At 42.2% G+C, this 18,240-nt stretch overlaps 1 protein-coding gene across 1 annotated transcript in view; it reads left to right on the top strand.

Moving 5' to 3' along the window:
• Positions 1–18,240, top strand: part of LOC122797804 (SCO-spondin-like) — a 4,708,783-nt gene that overhangs the window by 2,065,525 nt on the left and 2,625,018 nt on the right. The gene's annotated exons all lie outside the window — the stretch shown is intronic.

The raw sequence follows: 18,240 nt of genomic DNA, 5'->3' as shown, positions 1-18,240 counted from the left end.
GCCTTCCCTCTCGGTGAGGCCTGGAGTTCCTATCTCTTCAGAGCGGGAACCTTCTGGTCTCTCTGATGGGGGAGCCTTCGAGGTGATGAGGAGTGTACTAGCCCCTGGGCATAGTCAACGGTCAGTTCCATCAGCTCCTTCCACTACAGTGCCTGCTGACGTCTCTTCCCACTCTCTTGCTCCCAGACCCAGAGATCCAACACCTCAGGTTTCCCCATTGGGAATATCTTCCTCTTCCGAGGCTTCTCCTGATCCATCAGGTGAACCTCCACGTAAGAGGACATGTAAGAGGAAACATCTAGACTCCCCCGAGTCTATTACATCTGATACTGACTTGGATGAGTCGGAGGGATCCCCAAGGTCCTCCTCTGAGGATATCTCTTTCTCAGACATCCTTGAACTCCTTAAGCAGAGGGGGAACTGGCCCTCCCTTAATCCTTTCGAGGACGAGTCAGTATACCTGGAGGTGTTCGGATCTCGACCCTCCACCTCCTGGGTGTCTCCGCCTTTCGACCCTCTTATGGACGTAGTGGCTCGGAAGGCGTGGATGGCCCCGGATTCGGTGGAACCTATTCCTAGGAGGCCTTCTAAATTCATTACGGCCCCACCTGATAGGCAATATTTGACAAAAGGTGTCCCGGTTGATGCCATGGTGGTGGCTGCAGCCACCAAGAAGGAACTAGCTGATCCTTCAGTACCTGTCCATCCTCCTAACAAGGATTCTAGGACTATGGACAGGTACGGTAAGCGGATTTTTTCTTCAGCGACTTTTGCCATGAGATCGCTGAACTACTTATGCCACTTCACCCGCCTTCAAAGAGATGTTCTTAAAGAGTTGGGAGAAGTTTTACAGGATCCGTCAGCTGCTGGGTCTCAGGATAAGATTAGCTCACAGCTAGGAATCCTTAACTCCATTGCTAACTCTTCCATGCGGCTCATTTCTTATGCAGCCGATGGAGCGAGTAGGGCCGCAGGCACAGGAGTGGCTTTAAGGCGTCAGTCCTGGATGCGGCTTTGTAATTTTGCAGACCCCTTCAAGGCGTCCTTCACAAACTCCCCCTTTGATGGGTCGACCGTGTTCGGACCTCAAGTGAAAGACACTTTGACTAGATGCGAACAAGATGGCAAGACTCTTTCTGCCGTAGGAGTCTGTTTCTCCACCCCTTCTAGACCTTACCCCAAAGGACAGAAGGGAGGGAAAATGTGGTTCCGCAAATCTCAAGGAGTCACGCCTGATGCACGAAGTCAGTTTACCCCCAGAGGCAGAGGGGGTAACAATAATAGACGCCCTAGGGGCAGAGGTGGTCCGCAGAATCAGGGTAGCAGAGAGCCTCTTTCTGACAAACCCTTCCAGCATCCCTGAGATGTTGCCCGATTGTCCGCCTTCGGAGGCAGTCGGGGGGAAATTATCACTGTACCCAATAGCCTGGCTTTCCCTTTCTCAAGACAAATGGGTACAGTCAATTATATCCGAGGGTTACAAAATTCCCTTTATTCAAACCCCAATTCAACAAAAGGGAACCCTTCCAGACGTTCCACCCGGTCTAAGGGAACTAGCAGTACTAGAAATATCAAAACTGCTAGTAAAAGGAGCCATCCAGCCAGTCCCAGCGGACCAAATAGGATCCGGAATCTACTCAAGGTACTTTTTAGTTCCAAAAAAGACAGGGGGCTGGAGACCAATCTTAGATCTGAGCAAACTCAACAAGTTTGTAAAGAAATCAAGATTCCGGATGGTCACGCTTCAGTCCATTCTGCCCTTTCTGGGCAAGGACAATTGGATGTGCTCGATAGATCTTCAGGATGCATACTATCACATAAAAATTCACAGACGCTCCAGAAGATTTCTCCACTTTCGGCTGGGGACCAGTCACTTTCAATTCAGAGCCCTGCCCTTTGGACTCACTACAGCCCCCAGAGTGTTCACCAAATGCATGGCAGTGGTTACGGCTCACCTGAGACGTCAAGGATTCCAGGTGTTTCCATATCTAGACGTCTGGCTCCTCACTGCCACCACCAGGCATCAACTTCTCTAAGCCAGAAATTACACCATTCACACTTGCAGAGGGCTAGGAATTTCTATAAATTTCGAAAAATCTGCCTTGTCGCCTTGTCAATCTATTACTTTTATAGGCGCAAGATTGGACACCGTACAACTTTCAGCAAAATTAACAGACCAAAGGATCTTGGACATTCAAAGACACGTCCAGGTAATTCTTCTCAGCAACAAAATTCAGGCCAGATTTGCTCTGAAGGTACTGGGTCTTATGGCGGCCGCCATAACACTTCTTCCCCTTGCCCGCTTTTACATTCGTCTTGTACAATGGATGCTATTCACCCAATGGTCTTTTCAACAACTTCCCATGCGTCACGAGATCATAGTAACTCCAACTTGCAAAAGACATCTGACTTGGTGGATATCGTCCCCTCAAATCCATCAAGGCAGACCATTTGTTCCTCTTGCCCCGGTTGCCACGGTTACATCGGACGCCTCCCTGATCAGGTGGGGGGGCATTATCAAGGCAGAATGGTCCATGGTACTTGGCAACCTTTCGAGTACCATCTGCACATAAATGTTCTGGAGATGAGAGCAGTGCTTTTAACGTTGCAAGCCCTCAACGACTCTCTTCCCCTGGGAACTATTGCAGTCCAAATGGACAATATGTCCGTAGTGTGGTATATAAACAAACAGGGCGGAACCAAGTCCTATCCACTGTGTCAAGAGGCTCTCAGACTTTGGCAATGGGCAATCTCCTCTCACCGGTTTCTGATAGCAATGCACATCCCCGGGAAATCCAACATCATAGCGGACAGATTGAGCAGAGCTATTCTCATGCCTCACGAGTGGTCTCTCAAACAGTCAGTGACGGAAGAGATTTTTCAGAAGTGGGGCCTTCCTTGCTGCGACCTTTTCGCTACACCTCAAAACAGCAAATGCCCAGACTTCTTCTCTCTCTTCCCCCTTCCAGGCCATCCCCCCAGAGACGCTCTAACCCAAGATTGGCCCCGGGGACTTCTTTATGCCTTTCCCCCTTTTCCGCTGATACCTCAGCTAATTCAGAAAGCAACCGCCTTGAGAGCCAAGTTGATTCTCATTGCCCCTTATTGGCCTCGACAGATTTGGTTTCCGTTCCTACATCATTACCTCTTGGTACAGCCATGGCATCTGGACCCGGTTCCAGATCTTCTGACCCACCAGTCGGGTCAACTGCACCAATCCATTCCTTCTCTCAACCTCACTGCTTGGTTGCTCCACTTCCATCCTTAGCCAGGCTTCCTATGATTTCTAATCCTGTACGGGATATCATAGTAGCTTCCCTAAAATCTTCTACCAGAAAGATTTACACTAGTAAATGGCAACGTTTCTCTTTCTGGGCAAAAGATAGGAACATAGACCCCTATACTGCTCCAATTCATTCGGTATTGGACTTCCTAGCTGACATTTTTCATTCAGGATCCTCTTCTTCCACAGTGAAAGTTCAACTGGCAGCCATTTCAAATTTTCATATAGGCTTTTTGGACCACAACATTATGTCACATAAACTTTGCAAGGCATTCCTTCGAGGTATCTTTTTATTGAAACCTCCGATTAGAGACCCCCACCACAGTGGGATCTAAATTTAATTTTAACATCCTTGATTCTTCCCCGTTCGAACCTGCAGCTGCCTGTTCTTTGAAATTGCTTTCTTGGAAGACACTTTTTCTAGTTGCCATTACTTCTGCCAGAAGAGTATCTGAGCTTCATGCTCTCTGTATTTGCCCTCCCTATCTAATATTCCACAAAGACAGGGTATCTCTAAGGACTAATCCGTCTTTCTTACCAAAGGTGGCATCGCAGACGAACCTAAATCAATCCATTGATCTTCCAGTATTTTTCCCGAATTATTCTGATAGAGCGGAACAAAAGTTACATTATCTCGATGTTCACCGCCAGCTCAGATATTATCTGGACAAGACTAACATTTTTAGGAAATCTGATCAACTGTTTCTATCCTATGCAGAGAACAGGAAAGGCCTTCCAGTTTCTAAGGTAACTTTATTTAGATGGCTGTCTTCTGTGATCACTTACATTTATCAGCTCAGAGGCAAAGAGTTGATTTCTAACCCAAAAGCCCATTCTACCAGAGCTCTAGCTACATCTACAGCTTTTCAAGCTAGACTTCCAATAGACACTATTTGTGCAGCAGCCACATGGGCCTCTTCTCATACTTTTGTTTCACATTACAAATTAGATTTGGCCTCCAGAGACAAAACGAATTTTGGTTCCACCGTTCTCAAGAGTCTGTTCCATTGAGCCACCCAGGATAGAGGTGCTAGGGACGCGGTCCCATCCAGCAAGAATGAAGGCGAGATTGACAACTTAACATTTAGAAGTTATGTACCTACCATAACGTTCCATGTTAGTTGTCTTCTCTTGCCTTCTTTCTTGCGTCCCGCCCTCCATCCCCCTAGCCTGGTCAGACCGGGTAGATTATGCATCTTCTATTAAGAGGTTATTACCTTTTTCTAGCTGTTCAACTTCCAGTGTCACTAGATTACGTTGATCCTTTCTAGAGGGTTATGATGTTATTTAGTATTGTTATTTTTCTTCCTCCTCTTCAGTTGGAAGAAAATATTGCTATTTCTTTAGCTACCAAACGATATCTGGGTAGTCTCTGCCTTGCATCATGGGATATAGGGTTGCCTCGAGCTGGTAAAATTAGCTCTCGAGCTTAGCAAGTGCCGAGTCGGAGCCGAGGATCGGCTCCGAACCCATCCAGCAAGAAAGAAGGCGAGAGAAGACAACTAACATGGAACGTTATGGTAGGTACATAACTTCTAATTTTCTTCCTTAGACCTCCCCTTAAGAATCCTTTTCCTCCTTGGGATTTGACCATTTTGACTCAGACCTTAACCCAATAAGCCTTTGAGCCTGCAGCCAAGGTAGGCATCAGATTTTTGGCTTGTAAATCGCTTTTGCTGGTGGCGATACATTCAGCTCTGAGAGTATTGGAGCTACAGGCCATGTCATGCAAACCTCCTTACAATATTTTTCACAAGGATAGAGTATCACTGTGAACTAATCCATCTTTTATCTGCAGAGTAGCCAATGAGACTTCACTGAACCAATGCATCAGTCTGCCAATTTTCTTTCCAAACTTTACCAACAAAGGAGAATATATGGTTCACCTGCTGGTTGTGCATCAGCAGCACTATTTCTACCTCCATCATACCAAAACTTTTAGGAAGATGGAGCAACTGTTTTCTCCTTCTTTATAGTTAAGATGGGACAATGGGTCTGAAAAGTATCTTTAGTTAGATCTGACTGCATCTCTCATGTTTATAAAGAAAAGGGCCTCCTTGCCTAAGTCTGTTAAAACTCATTTGACAAGATGCGTCTCAACTTCTACAGCTTTCTTTTCAAGGATCTCTATTGATGATATTTGTGCTGCTGCCACTAGGTCTAATGTTCACACATTCATTCCTCATTATATGCTGGATTGCTCTCCAGGAATAGGGTGGCTTTTGGCTCCACCATTCTCTGGAATATCCTTCCATGAGACCACCCCAAGAGTTCATTAGCTGGGACTCTGTGCCATCCATTGGGGACTGGATAGAAAAGACAACATCAAATGTGAAAGTTATTTACTTACTACAATTTATAGACGTTACCCTTCCTTGGTTTCTGGTATAAAAATATGGTCTGCCTTCTGAGTAGAGTCATGTGCTCTTTTAGCTCCAGATCACTACACATTAAGAGGTTGTTTGTATTTCAGGGATCTGATGTCTGTCAATCTGTTTTGTTCTGTCATGAGGTTGTGGGCAAACTTATTCCGAGGTAGTATTGGGGATAGAAGGAGATTATGGGTAACGGGAAGAGCCTGAGCTTTGGATCCAGAGTGGCTGAAGATGGATCCAAGGTCAGATTCGATGACCCATCCATTGAGGAAGGGCAGAAACAGACAACACAGAGCTGTTGTTATGGTGAGCATAACTTTCATTTAAGATATGCAGATGCTGTTTACTGCAGTAGTGAGTTGTATTCTCATATCCCTATATTTTTGGTTTACTTGTGATGCTCCCACCCTGAGCAGGATCTTAGCTTTAATTTCAAACCACAGTATTATAACAAACAAGTAAAAGACCATTGTAATAAACATTGGAGTTTTCCAGTATATTTTATGAAAAGGAGGACATTTAATGATTGGGTAGATAAAACTATAACTGGAATGTTATCAGAGTTGAACTTAAATAGTAAAGAGTGTGTAAAGAATCAAGATAACTGTAAAATGAAGATTAGAAATGTGGTTACAATGAAGGCAAATGAGATGCGGAATAATAGTCATAGTCTGTGTCAAGCAGGCTTTAAAAAGTGATATACAGAAGCAAAACAGAATAAGTGGAACATAGGCTGAAGATCAATTGAAAGAAGCTAAAATGTCTGTGCAAGAATACTTAAAATATAAACAAACATAAGGCAGTAGTTCTAAAACAACTGTTATTGACAATAGCTCTAGAGCAACCAAACTATTGGCTCAAAGTTTAAGTTAACAAAAAGTTGAAAGGATGACAGCTAAAATCAAGAATTATGAGAATTATGGGAATGTTAGGGCAGAAGTAGACCCCGGAAAACTGTGAATATAATGGTAAATTATGAGTGCATAATGTAGACAAGATGTTGAATCTGAGTAACATAAGAAAATTGTACAATATTTGAGATGATTATAACTTCCTCAGTTAATAGAAGTTGACAGAGAGGTATTAACATGAAAATAATAATGGAAATGGAAATTAAAGAAGAAATGAAAAGCTAGAAGATGTGGAATACCCTTGCTACTGGTGGAATTCCAATATGAGTGTTAAAACAGAAGGAGCAGAGATAATAAAACTCTGGCATGCACTTTTTAAGAATATATTTCTAGGTGGGAATGAACCTTTGACTTGGAAAGAAGTAGTTGTAGTTATTCCAGTGAAGGGGAAATATCTTGTTGATCAAGAGTCATACAGACTGATTTCAATTTTGAATCATGACTACAAAGTGATTATAATGATTTTGGCAAAAAGGAATGACAAAGATATTGCAGAGAATAACAGACCTGGATTAGTGTGGGTTTATATAAGGATGCAAACATCTGACAATATTAACAGAATCCTTATTCAAAAGGATCCATTGGGTAATAACAATAGATTCATTTAGATAGGTTTTGATGCTTTAAAAGCATTTTGCAGAGTCAGAATTTATGAAGAGATATGTTAAGGCATTTGGGTTTTCACAAGTATGAACAACATTAGTATGTAATATCTAAAGAGGATCATAAGCTATGAACAACATTAGTATGTAATATCTAAAGAGGATCATAAGCAAGGAAGCTGTCCAAAGCATATAGTCATACAAGATGAACTAAACAGAGACGGACACCTGGTGTCAAAGTCATGGTCTCAAGCTAAATGCCAAAAAATGCATAGTCATCCCGTTTGGGAAAAACAAAACACCCATGAATTACCACATATGTGGCAGCCCCCTTAATACAGAAGAGGTAATAAGAGATCTGGGGACTCAGGTAGATAGTAATCTCCCCTTTGACAATCATATTGCCAAAGTAGTTATGAAATCCTTCTATGTAACCCATCTAATTACTAAAGGGTTCGCATCTAGAAATAAAGAGGTTATAGTGCCCCTCTACTCGTCGCTCATCAGACCCATCATAGAGTACAGTGCCCCATTTGGGATGTACCTCACAAGACACTTCCAACGGCTGGAAAGACCACAAAAGTACCTCACCAAGAGGATTACTGGCTTCAAACATATGTCCTATGCAGCCTGACTGGAAAAACTCCGGCTGTACTCAGTGGCATATTGCTTACTCAGAGGTGATCTCTGCCTGACTTACAAAGCCATGTCCAACTCAGAATTGATGGATATACTCCACCTAAAGAAATCCAAGTCACTGCGAGCCACTCGTTTTAGTGAGCTAAACCTCGCCACAACAATAAATAGAACATGCTGGAGTGATAGATTCCTGTCACAGAGACGCCCCATGCTTTGGAACAAAATTCCAAACTACATTAGGCAGAGCCCCTCACTAACACTCTTCAAGAGAAACCTTGACGAGTGGATGGGTAATAGAAAATACACCCGTGGGATCACTTCATTGGCTCTTCTTGAAAGAGGCTCAGTTAATTTATCAGTGGGGTGGCGAAAGCTGGCACACTCTGGCTAGGCTTATAAATGCCCTCGGGCAGATAGCCTAGTACCTACCTATGAACCTATATATTTTGGGAATGTACTTAGTTCATTACAAAAATTACTATAATAATATATTTAGTCTTCTTATACTTTGAAGATAATTTAACTTGGTATAGAGATGCTTTGTTGAGCTGGTGTAAAATAACATGTACTAAATAAGTAGAGTGTTGCTATCTTTACATATGAAGTTGTTGTATCTCGCCATTTATTCTTTACTGATGAGTGCGGAGCCGATCCTCGGCTCCGACTCGGCCAACTACAAAAGCACAAGGTCTTCAACCAGCTCAAGGCCAACTCCCTATCCCATGATGCACCCTGATCTTCACTCAGATCTCGTTTACCGCTGCAACTTGATCACATGTTCACTAGCTCTAGCCAGTGAATAACTTTTCTTCTTTCAATATTATAGCTTAGTTTTTGGCAATTGGGGATTACCATCAACTCAGAAAAATCTGCCTTATCGCCATTGCAACAGACCGTCTTCATAGGAGCAAAACTAAACACAGTTTATATGACATTGTCTGCCTCCAGAAATAATTTCTCTCTTACAAAAGCAAGTATCAGACCTGCTTCCGAGAAAAAATGCCCCAGTCCCAATGGTACTCCAGTTGCTAGGATGGATGGTAGCAACAATCATTGCCATTCCCCTCGCGCGAATGCATATGCAAACTCTACAATGGCTCCTATTCTCTCAATGGTCCTTTCAGGAACTTCCAATGTCACATCAAATTGTCATAACAAATGCGTGCAAGAAGGACCTTTAGTGGTGGTTGATGTCTCAACATATATCTCAGGGACGTCCATTCGTTCTACCCTATCCCATAGCCACGGTGACCACGGACGCTTCCTTGATTTGGGGGGGGGGGGCATTTTCAGGGAAGAACAGCCAAAAGGGCCTTACTGAGACGGACACCTGGTGTCAAAGTCACGGTCTCAAGCTAAATGCCAAAAAATGCATAGTCATCCCGTTTGGGAAAAACAAAACACCCATGAATTACCACATATGTGGCAGCCCCCTTAATACAGAAGAGGTAATAAGAGATCTGGGGACTCAGGTAGATAGTAATCTCCCCTTTGACAATCATATTGCCAAAGTAGTTATGAAATCCTTCTATGTAACCCATCTAATTACTAAAGGGTTCGCATCTAGAAATAAAGAGGTTATAGTGCCCCTCTACTCGTCGCTCATCAGACCCATCATTGAGTACAGTGCCCCATTTGGGATGTACCTCACAAGACACTTCCAACAGCTGGAAAGACCACAAAAGTACCTCACCAAGAGGATTACTGGCTTCAAACATATGTCCTATGCAGCCTGACTGGAAAAACTCCGGCTGTACTCAGTGGCATATTGCTTACTCAGAGGTGATCTCTGCCTGACTTACAAAGCCATGTCCAACTCAGAATTGATGGATATACTCCACCTAAAGAAATCCAAGTCACTGCGAGCCACTCGTTCTAGTGAGCTAAACCTCGCCACAACAATAAATAGAACATGCTGGAGTGATAGATTCCTGTCACAGAGACGCCCCATTCTTTGGAACAAAATTCCAAACTACATTAGGCAGAGCCCCTCACTAACACTCTTCAAGAGAAACCTTGACGAGTGGATGGGTAATAGAAAATACACCCGTGGGATCACTTCATTGGCTCTTCTTGAAAGAGGCTCAGTTAATTTATCAGTGGGGTGGTGAAAGCTGGCACACTCTGGCTAGGCTTATAAATGCCCTCGGGCAGATAGCCTAGTACCTACCTATGAACCTATATATTTTGGGAATGTACTTAGTTCATTACAAAAATTACTATAATAATATATTTAGTCTTCTTATACTTTGAAGATAATTTAACTTGGTATAGAGATGCTTTGTTGAGCTGGTGTAAAATAACATGTACTAAATAAGTAGAGTGTTGCTATCTTTACATATGAAGTTGTTGTATCTCGCCATTTATTCTTTACTGATGAGTGCGGAGCCGATCCTCGGCTCCGACTCGGCCAACTACAAAAGCACAAGGTCTTCAACCAGCTCAAGGCCAACTCCCTATCCCATGATGCACCCTGATCTTCACTCAGATCTCGTTTACCGCTGCAACTTGATCAGATGTTCACTAGCTCTAGCCAGTGAATAAATTTTCTTCTTTCAATATTATAGCTTAGTTTTTGGCAATTGGGGATTACCATCAACTCAGAAAAATCTGCCTTATCGCCATTGCAACAGACCGTCTTCATAGGAGCAAAACTAAACACAGTTTCTATGACATTGTCTGCCTCCAGAAATAATTTCTCTCTTACAAAAGCAAGTATCAGACCTGCTTCCGAGAAAAAAAGCCCCAGTCCCAATGGTACTCCAGTTGCTAGGATCGATGGTAGCAACAATCATTGCCATTCCCCTCTCGCGAATGCATATGCAAATTCTACAATGGCTCCTATTCTCTCAATGGTCCTTTCAGGAACTTCCAATGTCACATCAAATTGTCATAACAAATGCGTGCAAGAAGGACCTTTAGTGGTGGTTGATGTCTCAACATATATCTCAGGGACGTCCATTCGTTCTACCCTATCCCATAGCCACGGTGACCACGGACGCTTCCTTGATTTGGGGGGGGGCATTTTCAGGGAAGAACAGCCCAAGGTACGTGGAAGAAACACGAGACTCATCTGCATATAAATGTCTTGGAGATGAGAGCAGTACTTCTAGTATTGCAGTTCTTTCAAGACTCTCTACCTCTGGCAAAAATTGCAGTTCAGACGGACAACATTTCAGTGGTCTGGTACATCAGCAAACAAGGAGGAACCAAATCTTACCTCCTGTGTCGAGAGGCCATGAGAGTATGGCAGTGGTCAATCTCCTCCCAGCGCTTTCTGTTAGCAACGCACATCCCAAGGAAATCCATTGTGATAGCAGACAAGCTGAGCAGGTCAATCTTTCTGCCTCACGAGTGGTCCCTAAAGCAACAAGTAGCAGAAAGGATTTTCCGCAGGTGGGGCCAGCCTTGCTGTGATCTTTTTGCAACCCCAACAGACACAAAATGTAGCAGCTACTTTGCCCTAATCCCCCAGCTGGGGAAAGTCCAAGGGATGCACTGGTGCACAATTGGCCCCTGAGTCTCCTTTATGCATTTCCCCCCTTCCCTCTGATTCCCAAGGTGTTAAAGAAAGAAAAAACTACTGGGAAGGACCATGATACTAATAGCCCCTTACTGGCCTCGGCAAACTTGGTTTCCCTTCCTCCAGCTTCATCTTTTGGAAGAACCCTGGATCCTGGACCCAGTTCTGGATCTGGTGACCCATTCATCAGGGGCTCTTCATCCTTCACTTCATTCCCTCAAACTGACAGCTTGGCTACTCCAATTCCTACAGTAGCCAGGATTTATAACCTCTCAACTGAGACCCAACATATTATAACATCCTCTCATAAATCATCTACCAGAAAGTTATATCTTAGCAAATGGAAGAGATTTTTCTTTATGGGCCTCTCAGAATGATGTTGATCCTTGCTTAGCTCTGATCCCATCTATATTGGAATTCGTAACTAAACTTTTCAATGAAGGAGCGGCTGCAGCTACCATTAGAGTTCAATTAGTAGCGATATCAAACTTCCATTTTGGTTTCCAAGGCTCTAATGTCATTTCGCATCAACTTGCTAAAGCCTTTCTTAAAGGTGCCATTCATTTGAGGCCACCAATCAGAGCTCCAGTCATGCCATGGAATCTAAATTTTGTTCTATCCAGAATCATACTACCCTCTTTCAAACCAGCCTCGTCCTGTTCTTTGAAATTCCTTTCATGGAAGACTATTTTTCTGATAGCCATTACTTCTGCTCGGCGGATTTCTGAGCTGCAAGCCCTAACCATCAAACCTCCTTATCTGATTTTCTATAGTGACAGAGTTTCACTCAGAACTAATCCATCCTTTTTACCAAAAGTTTGTTCAGAGGCAAATCTTAACCAATCTATTGAGTTGCCAGTTTTCTTTCCCCGATACACACATAGGATGGAACACATGCTGCACAAACTTGATGTTCATAGACAACTACGATTTTATCTAGCCAGAACAAAACAATTTAGGTCAATGGATCAACTATTCCTTTCCTTTTCAGAGTCAAAGAAGGGTGCCTCAGTGACAAAAGTAACTTTGTCAAGGTGGCTATCAGATTGCATTTCCTTCATTTATAATTCACAAAATGCCCCCTTGCAACAAAAAGTAAAGGCCCACTCTTTTAGAGCTATTTCAACCTCATTAGCCTTTTCTGCCAGGTTACCATTAGACTCTATCTGTGCAGCAGCTACCTGGTCAACACCTTATACCTTTATCACTCATTACAAAGCAGATAAGGCCTCCAGGGACAGGGCCTCCTTTGGTTCCACAGTTCTGAGGAATATACTCCCGTGAGCCACCCGAGAAGATGGTGCTTGGGACGCTACCCATCAGTAAAAAATAAACGTCGAGATAGAACAACTTCACATAAAGAAGTTATATTCTCACCATAACGTTCCATGTGAGTTGTTCATCTCGCCTTCATTCTTTCTTCCCACCTTCCAACCCCATCCACTCTACTTGAGGTCTGTATATTGTGCTTTGTCTCTTATCCAACTCTCTGAGTGGCATATTTTTACTACTAAGTAGTCATGAATAGCAAACAAAATCTGAGGGAAGATCATGGTGCATCATGGGATAGGGAGTTGGCCTCAAGCTGGTTAAAGACCTTGAGCTTTTGCAGTTGGCCAAGTCGGAGCCGAGGATCGGCTCCGAACCCATCCGTAAAGAATGAAGGCGAGATGAACAACTCACATGGAACGTTAAGGTGAGTATATAACTTCTTTTTTTAACAGTGGCTAAGAAAGCTGTATGTAGAAAGTAGAAAATCAAAGACAAACCATCAACAAGGGAGGTAAAAAAGATGATTGCAGATATTAAACTATGGAACTCAGAAGTACTGGAGATCAGAAACAGTACTGCATCATAAAAATTGGGTATATGGGATTCTGTAATAGAAAATGAACTTGAAGAAGGCATTAATATGAAACAAAATACCTAAGATGTAAATTTATTTAATAAAGTCAACTGCGTACAAGGTGGGACGTCACTGGTCTTGTTGTTAAGATTGATAATATATTACAAGTAAAACAGTATGGTCATTAGTTAATTCCTGATCTCAAATTATGTTGTAAACAGTTAATTTGTGTGATTACCAGTTTTTGTTTAAGGGCGATTTTAAATCAAACTTGAGAATAAGAATAGATTGAATAGTTGATAGTGATATTTGGGTTTCCAAACTTAACAGTGGCAAGTTATTCAAAAATGAATATAACCATTGATTGTCTGACATGAGGCTAGTTTATTAAGTTGTGTAAACATATAGCTATAAAATGTGTCAGCACTCAGTGCAGAAATAACAAATGAAGCATTTATGGTGATATGACTGCACTGTATGTAAAAATGAAAATGTGGCAATTAATAAATTGTTTACATTGCAACAGACAAAGTGAAAATGTTTTTCCCACCACCAGTATACTTGTGGAGACTTTCTGCGACAAGTGAATAAATGTAAAGGACTGGTGTCACAATGCTAATAGGTGCTGTTTCCCTTTTAATGCATCAAGTTGAAGGTTGTGCGTCAGGGCTGGTAACTCGGCACGTAAAAATCAACTACCAATCATCAGCAGATCGGAGTTCCGCTGTGGCGACCCCCTAACCGGGAAAAGCCGAAAGACACAACAAAGGGAATACTGAAATGCATCAGATATAATCTTTAAAGAAAATAGTGAATTATGTGAAATATTTTAATTTCTCCAAGATGTTTGGGTTTCTAATACCATGACAGGAATGGACCCCATTCTTAAGTCAAAGTATGACTGAAGTCCATGAAATTAGTATTGTTTCAATCTTTGATATTAGCACAAAGTGTTTTTTTGCAGCACCCGCAATGTGCCCAGAATTGATTCCTTCTGCAAGTCATATGATTTACATGTATCGGTAACATATCTAAATACGACTGTAAATTCTTTCTTGTGAGACCCATTGGTCCTAGCACTATTGGAACTGGCTGGCTATCCTTCTTTCACATTGTCCTCATTTATGCCTGCAAATCTTGGTATTTTATGACTTTGTGTCTGTTTGTACGTAAGACACTGTAATCACTGGGTGTAGGAATTTCAATGATCAATGCTACTTTTCTGATTTTCTCACATCTGTCTTTTGAACTGTTGGTAATGGGTGATCCCACGTGATGTAAACTTTATCATTTTCTGTAATGCTTTGTGGCTAATGTTTCCAATGCTTCACAGCTACTTCAGTATTAGAATGTTTGCACAACCCCCAGTGCAACAGTCTTGCTACATTATTACGCATTTCAGTATACAGTCCTTTTGCCATTAGTGTATAATGATACACTAGATAGAAGTACAGGGATCACAGGGTGGAGGGATTCATTAGACACCAGAGATTACACTTAATTGGAAGTACCATAACTGCACTGATAGGAGTACAGGGATCATAGGGTGGAAGGATTCACTAGACAGCAGGGATTACACTTAATTGGAAATGCCATACTAGCACTGATAGAAGTAGAGGGATCATAGGATGGATGGATTCACTAGATCCTAGGGGTTATACTGAATTGGAAGTGGCACAGCAGCACCAACATCAGTATGGTGATAAGGGGGTGGGGGGGACAGACACACTCTCCACTAGGGCGTACTAGATAAGTGCCGTAATGGCACTTCAACTCTTACAGGGGAGGAAGGAAGCATGGATGGGCAGACAAGTTTATTTATTTATTTTATTTATTTAGCATTAACAAGTGAGGGACAGGTAAGAGAAATGTAGTGTGTGTGTGTGTGTGTGTGTGTGTATGTGTGTGTGTGTGTGTGTGTGTGTGTGTGTGTGTGTGTGTGTGTGTGTGTGTGTGTGTGTGTGTCTTCATGTTTGTCTACCTGTGTTTGTGGGAGAGTGACTGAGGAGGGATGTCAATGACTGCACAAGCAGCAGGTTACTACCACACCATGCAGAACAGCATTGTTGATCTGCACGCTGCTGTAGTAAATGTGATTCAGAGACATGCAAATTAAGTGAAAAGGAAATTTTGTCTCATTGTGGCTAACATGTTTTTGAATCACAAATTGGCACGCTGTAATAACAGGGCCTTACTGCTTGTGATATGCCCTTTAATGAATCTCCTATAGTGAATTATAAGGAAGAAAACTTTCATTTTGAATTCTAGCCAAAGAATTAAAACCTCTCTTTATAGCATATGAATGCTCAGAAAGAAGTTCCCGTAGCAAGTCAATATGTCATTTTCTCATTGCTGTGCAAGAGCCATAGATAGTAAAATACACTTCTATATAGGTTCATATGGTAAGTGCTCGGCTGGCTGCCCTTGCAGACCATTTTAAGCTCAGACAGTTTCACTTTTTGTGCTTGAAATCACATATCCCATTTGGTTATATACTGGCCTTACCCATATCACTGTTGATAATTATATATTACCCCTAATGAGAATAACTGGGATCATACCATAGATAATTTGAGGGGACCCATGCATAGGGTAAAGCATTTTGGAGTTGCCTCTGTCCGTTAGTAGTACAGGGGCAGAATAGGGATAAATATTCTGCTTCCCATCCATAGATCTAAGTTGTACTTGTATAAGGACAGGAATGAACTTTGCTTTATGTGGATGGGGAGTCTGTTTCATAGCAGGAGTATCCTCTATGAGATATACCTGTCTCTCTAAACCATTCTGTTGATGTTGCAGAAGAGGTTTGGATTCCTAGACTAAGTACTCCTGATGCCATTTGGCTTGCTAGTGTGCAGTAAATCGGGTCTATATTATAAGACCGAACGTTCACAAATGCGAACACCTAATGAGCGACACTCCAAAAAAAGCGAAGGATGTAAACATCGAAAACTGGAACACCAAATGTATTTCCGTGGCCAGCAGGGTGATCGTGGGGAAGAGAAAATATATTCTTTTCCCCACTGTAGTGTGATCTCAGAGTTGGTATATTTAAGTATGGGGGTGTGTGGGGCACAAAAGTGTGATTAATGAAGTTTGTTGTTGTAGGTTTTACTTACCTGTGTGGCGCTGTTGTTGTTGGAACTGCGTTCGGTGTTCCATATTTCGATGTTTACTTCCTTCGCTATTTTTGGAGTTCGGCATTTATGTGTCGATGTTTAGGTGTCCGTGGTTGTGAACAAGTGAGGGACAAGTAGGAGAACTGTAGTGTGTGTGTGTGTGTGTGTGTGTGTGTGTGTGTGTGTGTGTGTGTGTGTGTGTGTGTGTGTGTGTGTGTGTGTGTGTGCGTGTGTTCATGTTTGTGTACCTCTGTTTGTGGGAGAGTGACTGAGGAGGGATGCCACTGACTGCGCAAGCAGCAGGTTACTACCACACCATGCAGAACAGCATTGTTGATCTGCACGCTGCTGTAGTAAATGTGATTCAGAGACATGCAAATTAAGTGATAAGGAAATGTTGCCTCATTGTGGCTAGCATGTTTCTGAATCACAAATTGGCACATTGTAATAACAGGATCTTACTGCTTGTAATACATCCTTTAATGAATCTCCTATAGTGAATTATAAGGAAGAAAACTTTCATTTTGAATTCTAGCCAAAGAATTTAAACCTCTCTTTATAGCATATGAATGCTCAGAAAGAAGTTCCCGTAGCAAGTCAATATGTCATTTTCTCTTTGCTGTGTAAGAGCCATAGATAGTAAAATACACTTCTATATAGGTTCATAAGGTAAGTGCTAGGCTGGCTGCCTATGCAGACCATTTTAAGCTTAGACAGTTACACTTTTTATGCTTGAAATAACCTATCCCATTTGGTTATATACTGGCGTTACCCATACCATTGTCGATAATTATATATTACCCCTAATGAGAATAACTGGAATCATATCATAGATAATTTGAGGGGACCCATGCACAGGGTAAAGCATTTTGGAGTTGCCTCTGTCTGTTAGTAATACAGGGGCTGAATAGGGATAAATATTCTGCTTCCCATCAATAGATCTAAGTTGTACTTGTATAAGGACAGGAATGAACTTTGCTTTATGTGGGTGGGGAGTCTGTTCCATAGCAGGAGTATCCTCTGTGAGATATACCTGTCTCTCTAAACCATTCTGTTGATGTTGCAGAAGAGGTTTGTATCCCTAGACTAAGTACTCCTGATGCCATTTGACTTGCTGGTGTGCAGTAAATCTGGTCTGTATTATAAGACCGAACGTTCACAAACGCGAACACCTAATGAGCGACACATAAACGCCGCACTCCAAAAAAAGCGAAGGATGTAAACATGGAAAACTGGAACACCGAACATATTTCCGTGGCCAGCATTTATGGTGGGGAAGAGGAAATATATCCTTTTCCCCTCTATAGTGCGATTTCGGAGTTGGTATATTTAAGTAGGGGGGGTGTGGGAGGACAAAAGTGTGATTAATGAAGTTTGTTGTTGTAGGTTTTACTTACCTGTGTGGCGCTGTTGTTGGAACTGTGTTCAGTGTTCTGGATTTCAGTGTTTACGTCCTTCGCTATTTTCAGAGTTTGGCGTTTATGTGTCAATGTTTAGGTGTTCGCGGTTGTGAACATTCGGTCTTATAATATAAACCCCAGTAAATCCATCAGTAATGGGTTGGAGTATGCCAAACACAGGTCACTTTTTACTAGTCTGTAGGATATCACGTATAGTGACGGGGCTTTGAGTTGGTCCATGTAGGACATGTTGTTTAGGCCTTCAGTGCTTTTAGTAAGGCATCGCTGTGGGATTTCCAGTTGTTGCATTTATCTAGACAGAGGCATTATATGCATTGTTTGGCCTAATGATGGCCGAGTAAAAGGTGACAATGATATCCCAAGATCTAGACACAATTTCTTTGTTTATAAGCTGTGCAGTAAAGAAAGACTTTCTTACAACAAGAGATACATGTTAGCAAGAGTTAGGTCATTGTCCACATAAGTTCCTAAATCCTGTATAACTGGGTCAGCTCTTAGGGATGTAATGCCAGTGTGGTAGT

Source organism: Protopterus annectens, chromosome 3.part1, assembly GCF_019279795.1.
Source record: "Protopterus annectens isolate FY-2018-M chromosome 3.part1, PAN1.0, whole genome shotgun sequence".
Classification (NCBI taxonomy): Eukaryota; Metazoa; Chordata; order Ceratodontiformes; family Protopteridae; genus Protopterus; species Protopterus annectens.
The sequence above is the reverse complement of the archived record's forward strand: the minus strand, read 5'-3'. Positions and strand labels throughout refer to the sequence as shown.